We start from the raw sequence: 7,796 nt of genomic DNA on the forward strand, positions 1-7,796 counted from the left end.
TAAGCAATTGTGCCTCTTTCAAAATTGTGAATTTCATGGCCTCTGGTTTAAAACATGAACCAAATTCAATTGCGCGAAAGTTGTTACATGATATTCAGGTGACCTATAAGGCCCGTGGGCCTCTTGTTTTTGATTAAAATAATTTTATTGAGATAAAAAAAATAATTCATGAAAAAAAATACATAAACAGACTCCCCTGCATAAAAAATGTCTCATTTTACACACATTGCAATTATACACCATAAATATCCACATTTCCCTCATTTACACAGTTGGATCGATTTAGTGCATATTAATAAATAACAACAATTATTACATGTAAGGCAATTCAATAAATATGTATTAAACTGTTAAATATGTATTAAACTGTTTCTTTTTCATTTAAAGTCACTAGGCATCACTGAAGATTTCCACATATTGCTTATAAGTCCATGACAGGAAGTTGAGAATTAAAGTTGACAGGACATCATGCACTGTGCTCGGTACCAGCTTTTGAGGGAACCAACCTCAATGGACATAGCACGCTACATCATAGGACGATAGGTAAGTCTCTGGAGTAGTGTTTGTAGCAATTTTCGTACTCAGTCCTACATCGAAGCTTCAGGTATTGATATTTATCTCTGCATAGATTCTTTTATGGCTTTGGTTCTTCCCAGAAACATGTGACTGGTGGTGGTGCCTATATTCTTCTGGCTTTTGTTGTGAGGAATACTTCCTTTTTTGTATTGATGTTGATGCAATCATTTTGGTCCCTTTTTGGCATGATTATTATTTAATTGTGCACTTATTGACTTTTTCTAAGAATATGCTATTGTATGTGGTGCACATTTTTAAGTATTATAAATTTTTGTGTTGTTTTATTTGTTTTAGAGCTGCCTGGTCTTTTAAGAGAAACTCCAAACTTTGATGACTGATGGAAAAGCCTCACATCCCCCCACTGCTAAAGAACCTCTTATCGTAATCACCAGCCATTAATCAGCGATCACAGTTATAAAAGCTCCAACTAGTCCAAGGTACATTATCAAGGTCTCTTTTGAAACCACTTTTTACAGTCTCTGACTTTGTTTAAGAATAAATTTTTGGCTAATTAATTCCTTATAAATCAGTGAACTACCTCTTTCTTAGCTAATTAGAGATCATTTATTTGAGTTGAAAAAACTTTTAGCAGATAGCCAAATCCCCAACATATCAACTTGCATTTCATTCAAAAATTTTGTCTAAAAAATTCACTCATTAGATTTTTTAGAGTTTTGAAATGAATATACTGTAGATGAATTTGTACAGAAATTTAGCCTAATATTCAATAATCTCTTAGAAAGGGTTACATCCTATTTTTCAATTTTTCATTCCTTAAGGACAAAGATAAATTTTTATGCCCTAGTATATGAAAGATAAATAACTCGGAGACATTTTGAGCAAATTTCATTTAATTTCATTCACTTTAAGTTGATTTAAAGAATGTTTCCAATTAAGCATAGTGCAGTGCCCCCTTTTTCAGACCCCTTTAACTTTATCTGATTAACTCAAATCTTAATTATTTTACACTAAATCCATATTTTGTTATCTGTGTGGTACATAATTTGCAAAAATTTTATTGAAAACCGCACTTTTAGTTTTATTTAAGGTAATTAAAAAAGCCTTCTAGTGGATGTTAATTCCCGAATGTTTGGCTTGTTCGAGTTGGGTTTAAATTGTGGCACATTAATATTCGAAGAAGGCAGGGCACAATACATCGATCAATTGAAAACACATGTAATGGCCACTTATAATGGTTTCTGTGATATAATACAAATTATACAGAAAAGTAAACACAAAGAACTTCTCAATGATTACGTTGTCACTCGGTTGTTATTTTTTGAAATAGGGGTGCTGGGGAGGATATTTGAGATGTACTCCCCCCCCCCCCAATCCATATCCCTTTCCAATTTTTGAGCGTTTCTAGGTGGAAATTTAACACTTAAAATAAACTGATAAAAGAAGCCTACTTGTCTATGATATTGAACATGGAAATCATATCAAAGAATAACCTCTTCATCTATATTTTCCAAAAGATTAATCTCTCTCTCTCTATCTTTCTCCCTGTGTTTTAAAAGTACAGTAGATACTTAGTACATATAATAATGTACAAAATTTTTTTTTGCGATGCTGCGTGTGGTAATATTTTATCACTAAAACATTTTCATTATTTGCATGTGTGAATAGTTTTATTTTTAATTTTTGGTTATTGTTTTTCTGTTCCCAAAAAGCAATTTCCTATGTTAAACCATCTAGACGTACTTCTCCCTTGTTTGCCTATATCTTTACATAAAAACTCTTAGAGGAATATGATGCTACATGTATTGCAAATATCCATGGACTAAAAATAAGATATCATTACATTTTGTCCGATTTAATATTCCACTACCCTATTAAATACTTGGCCAAAAAAAAAAATGATGTTGATTACGGTAATTGAAAATGTACATGTAACCAGATAAATATATAAAAAAAAAATTAGCAGAATGTTAATCGGAGCTACAACCACATGGTTTATTGATGTTTTTGTATTCACAAAGTAACCTGAGTTTACAAATCATGTGATAAATTGGAATATTAAACAGGTCACAATGAGGTCAATGACATGTAAATACCCGTAAATAGTGAAGATCGAAAACGATCAGCGTTTTTTACAGTATTTCAAAAAGTTTACCCCAAGCGCAGGCTTGCCCATATTTCTCCCTTAATATGTTAAATTTTAAACAGCTAATATTCCCTTTCAATCCTTTGAAGTTTTGAAATATGCACATATTTGTAAAAATTATAAATAAAAAATTATTAGCAACTCTTCAGGTTCATAGCAGGATTGTACAAAAATCAACAATAAAGAAAAGAAAGGGGGAAGGAATTTGACTTTTTACAAAATTCATATTTTTAAACCTGGGAGAGGGTGTGAGATAATTAAATCACATTATTTTTTCTACGTAAAATATTCCATTAAATTTGAAATTAAAAGAGAAGGGTCCCTAGTATGAATAAAGCCATATGTTAACATGTACGAGGGTTGTCCCAAAATTTCGTAGACTGAGCTCATATCTTTGAAAGAAATTAATGTATCTTAATAAAATTTTCAGGGTGGATAAAGCGTGTTCTTGGCAGATAAATTACGAAGTTTTATGATGTTTACTTGAAAACTTTTCGAGTAATAACATTTAAAGTGATATCGTTCTCTGACACCCGGAGCAATCTGCAACGTCAAAAAATACAAATGTCAACAGTTCAAATTTTTGGAGAAAATATTTCAATTACCAGAATCAAATTCTTAAATTAAACGAAACGGTTATAGTTATAAATGTGAAATATCTTAATTACTATGATATTATCAAACATTAAAATATGTAAACAAAGTATATGCATGAACAGGTATGAAATAATAATAATTTGAAAACGCTACATTTCTACCGGCTATTCGTCTGTTTTCTCTAAAGGAGTAACTCAATGCAACTCTTGCCCATTTCTTAGCCCCGTCTTTTATTTTAGCTACTGTTATTTACATATACATAGAGAAACCGTTTTAATAATTTTAAATACTCAGGATGAGAAGAAGTTTCCTAGTCTACCAAACCGTTATGACTGGTACATTTCTGTAAGAGTCAATTCGGGATAAAAACACTTGATCATAGTCCAGTGCGCCGCCTGTGCCAACGCAGCCACCATTTTTCAGAAAGTCGGATTTCAACCTCATGTTTATAAAACGTTATAAAAAATCGTATTTATCAAAGCATAAACACCAAAATTTGGGGAAATGTAGATAATAGAACAGTATTGAAAATTTTCAATTCCATTAAAAAAATACGGACAGTAATTACGTTTCCGTAGGATTTTAAATATAATCTACCAAATTTTAATTGCAACTCTTGTGTATTGCGCCGCCTACCTACACCAGAGAATGAAATGTGTCTTTTAAATTTTAATAATTTGTGTAGTTACTCCATATTTGTCCATAAATTTATTAGATAGTGTTGGTTTAATCTGTTTACGAAGTTTCATTAATGTATGACGTAGGGTTCCTACAAAACAACGCTTGTCTACGGAATTTTGGGACAACCCTCGTATATGCAAAATTTGGAAGAATTCAGCAGAGAAAGAATTCATGTAACACTACCATTAAATACAATAATCTTGAAATGTTTGTACCCCGATTCACATTAGATAAAGCTGCACCTTAATTAAATGCTAGCAATTCAGGTTTCTTGTGCCTGCTTCTTGAAATTTGTTCTGTACGCGTTTTGTTTGTATTGATTCTTTTTAAATTGATCTTTCTTAAGGGATGTGTCCTTTTTGTTTATTTTTAAAAAACATACATTGTTCTAATGCACAATTAAAGAAACACTGAAGTATTTATTGGAAATGGGTAAGAAACCTACACCTAAATAAATGGACTGTATTTGTATAGATTATGTGTCCTAAACTCGAGGAGATTTCAAAGCAATACTTTTTTTTATTATATTTAGACATGATGTATATAGTTTTTACTGTAACCGTACAGGATTGTAGCTACATGTAAAAGGACATTAAAAATATTGAAGGAGGTTGCTGAGTAATGCTCTGTCAAAAATTATTAGTTCAAGTTCATTTATTCACTCAAAACCATTTAAAATACATGGTACATGAGGACAATGAAAAATATTTACAGCATATATATACATTCTGGTCAGATGTATAAGGATATGATATACATAATAAGACAATGAAATTGGAGAAGAAGAAAATGAAGAGAAAAAAGGGGAGGAAAAACAAGTAATAATGAAATGTGAGGAAAACAATTATGGAGGACAGACTAAATCATATATTTTTAATATAAACATACAGAGTTTTTTAAGTGACATAGCATCTTGTTTTGTCATCAGTTGAGAAAATTTAAGAACATTTGGTCTAGTAAAGTAGTGTTTATTAATATACTTTTTCCTGATGATTGACAGTGCAGTACATTCAAGAATAAAATGAAATTCATCAGCAACATGTTTAGCATTACAAAGTGTACATAATCTTTCACTTAATGGCCCATCTTCCCAGCTCAACTGGTAGATGGTGATTAGTAGTACGAAATTTGACAAGTATTTTTCTAAATTTGAATGGCAGAATACTTAAATATTTTTCCACACTCAAAATTTGTTTTAAAAATTTTATACAAAGTACCTTTAGAAGAACTGTTAATATCAGAATGCCATTTTTGTATAAATTGATCTTATAATCTTTGTTTAACAACAGTAGTAACCCAGTCTTGATTAGGATTATAATAAAACTATTCATTCCAAATATAAGAAAGTCCACATGAGTCAAAAACACGATTAACACAGTCAATCCAAGGATTCTTACCAATTTTCGATTGTGAGTTAGCAATTAAATATTGATACAGTATACCTGAAATTTTCTTATCTGTGCTATTCAGTAACTTACACCAGTATGAGACTATTCTTGAATAAATAAGGACAGATAGTGGGAAACGTCCTGTTTCACCATAAACCATATAATTCGGGGTACTACTTTTCAAGTATAGAATATGTTTCAAAAATTTTAAATGAACACGTTCAATAATATTTAAGTTTTCAAAACCCCAAATTTTACAACCATAAAGTAACACTGGTAAAATCATTTTATCGAACAAATCAGGTTGACATTCTACAGGGAGGTTAAATTGTCTTATTTTTCTGATAACACCATGCATAGCTTTTTGGGCTTGGTCACAGAGATGTTTCTTGGCTTTTAAAAAGGAGCCAGATCTTGAAAAAATGATACCAAGATACAGTGAACCCTCAGATATCCGGACGCCAGATATCCGGATGCTTCAGTATCCGGAAGATTTTTCATCGGTTGTAGTGCCATTCATCTTTATAAGTGATTTAATACCCTGATACATATTTGTAATATACATGAAACATTTGCCATTAATTCCATAATTTAAAAGTTGACTCCAGAGACCGTTTCTCCAAACAGTGTCAAACGCTTGCTTGAAATCTATAAAAGCACAAAAAAGTTTTTTCTTACACTTCATCAGTGTGTTTGATAAAACATGTAAAGTCAGAATATGGTCTAGAGTAGAGTGTTCTTTCCTAAAACTTCCCTGATTTTCTTTAATGAGTTCAATCTTGTCTGCGTAAATTTCTAATCGCTTACTTAGTATACATGTAAAAAGTTTGCCCAAGCAGCTCAATAAAGTAATAGGACGGTAATTTTCTGTTTTTGTAAATAGGTTTAACAATACCCACTAGCCACTCATTTGGAACCAGTCCACTATCAAAAATAATGTTAAAAAACATCTTGTACACAGGGTACACAGGTAGAAAGGTATACATTGTTGATGAAATATGTTCATTTACAATGTTATTGAAACCAGATGCTTTTCCATTTTTTAATTTGTTTACTGCTTCAATAATTTCATTTTCATTATAAATAACCGTATTTCAACATATTGGAAAACAAATTTTTCATCTGGAGAGAGAGAGTCTGAGAGAGATGAATTTTTTCTGGAATATTTTGATAAAGTACATGTATGCATATCCAGTAGCTCACAAAATGACATGGTTAGGTACATTTTGTAGGCTTGAATATTACCAAGATTTTTTAATTTCATTTACATGTAACAATATTTATCATTTATTTTGCTTTTATGGATTGATCTGCATAATGATAGGTTTAGAGATTAAAGTTATTATTAAACATGTTAAATATATTCTGATTCATTGAAAAATTAAGGGATACACAAATATATAAGTACTAGTATATCTAGGTAAGTAAACTTTCAAAACTTTTTGCCATCTTTGACTATGCATACCTACGCATATTGGTCCAACACCAGTGATGCTTTGCAATATTTAAAAAAAAAAAATCTTTGCTCATGGAAAAACAGTTGACAAAATTAAAATAAGCAAATAGCCCTTTAATAAAATTGTTCACACTCTGAATAGGGTTTATTTGGCTATTAAGATTTTTTTTCTGTTTTATTAATGGACTCTACATATCAGACAAACTGTTTAAAACAAAATTGTAAAAGTCCTTATTAGCTACATTTACTGAGTGAATGGTTCAAACCCAAAGGTGATGCTTAGTTGATAAGTTATAGGTTAGTTAATTATGAAGTCATGATATCTCTGGAAATTTCATTCATTTATTATTGGCATCAAGGACAAATTAGTGGCATAAATTATGAGCCTACATGTAACCTAGATTATAAGCTGAGATCAGAGCTCGATCCTTTTTTGTTTCAATAGAGAATTTTTGAAAATTAATCAAAGTGGCAAAATCAGGAAACATAAATGACTTGTATTATATTATTTCAGAGAATTAACATAATTAAACAATTTTAATTTTAGTGTATTTTTAATAGCTGCAAGTGTGAAGAAGAAGAAAAAGAGGAAGTCAGGATCATGAAGAATCTCGCAGAAACATTTACAGGAACAAATTTTAAAACTTGTTAAATACAAAAAAGTTGGAGGATGACATGGATGACTATAAAAACCAAATTGGGAATAACCTCAAAAGACTAATATAATTAATTAAAATCTCACACGTTTGTCTTTTATCTAAGAAAATGTAATTATCTGGTAATGCTTAAAAAAATTACATGCACATGTACTAGCTTCTTACATACTTTGTGGATTTAATCATGATTGTAGATTTGTAGTTACTTCCAAAGATGATAGTTTTCAAAATGTTTAATATACTGAGAATTTTATAGTGGATAGTTTGTTTTTTTAATTCACCCATATGAATCAAGATGTTTATTCCATTAAAAATACAGAAAAGCAAAACTTTTGATG

The 7,796-nt window shown here is 30.5% G+C and overlaps 1 long non-coding RNA gene across 1 annotated transcript; it reads left to right on the forward strand.

The window, feature by feature from the left end:
- Window positions 1-391: 391 nt before the first annotated feature.
- LOC134247545 (uncharacterized) lies at window positions 392-7,758 on the forward strand. Its single transcript, XR_009987880.1, has 3 exons — window positions 392-543; window positions 871-1,013; window positions 7,364-7,758. It is a non-coding gene; the product is annotated as an uncharacterized LOC134247545 (long non-coding RNA).
- The last annotated feature ends 38 nt before the right edge of the window (window positions 7,759-7,796 follow it).

Source organism: Saccostrea cucullata, unplaced genomic scaffold, assembly GCF_032062105.1.
Source record: "Saccostrea cucullata isolate Sc308-1 unplaced genomic scaffold, CSIRO_AGI_Scuc_v1 ctg21129, whole genome shotgun sequence".
Taxonomy (NCBI): domain Eukaryota; kingdom Metazoa; phylum Mollusca; class Bivalvia; order Ostreida; family Ostreidae; genus Saccostrea; species Saccostrea cuccullata.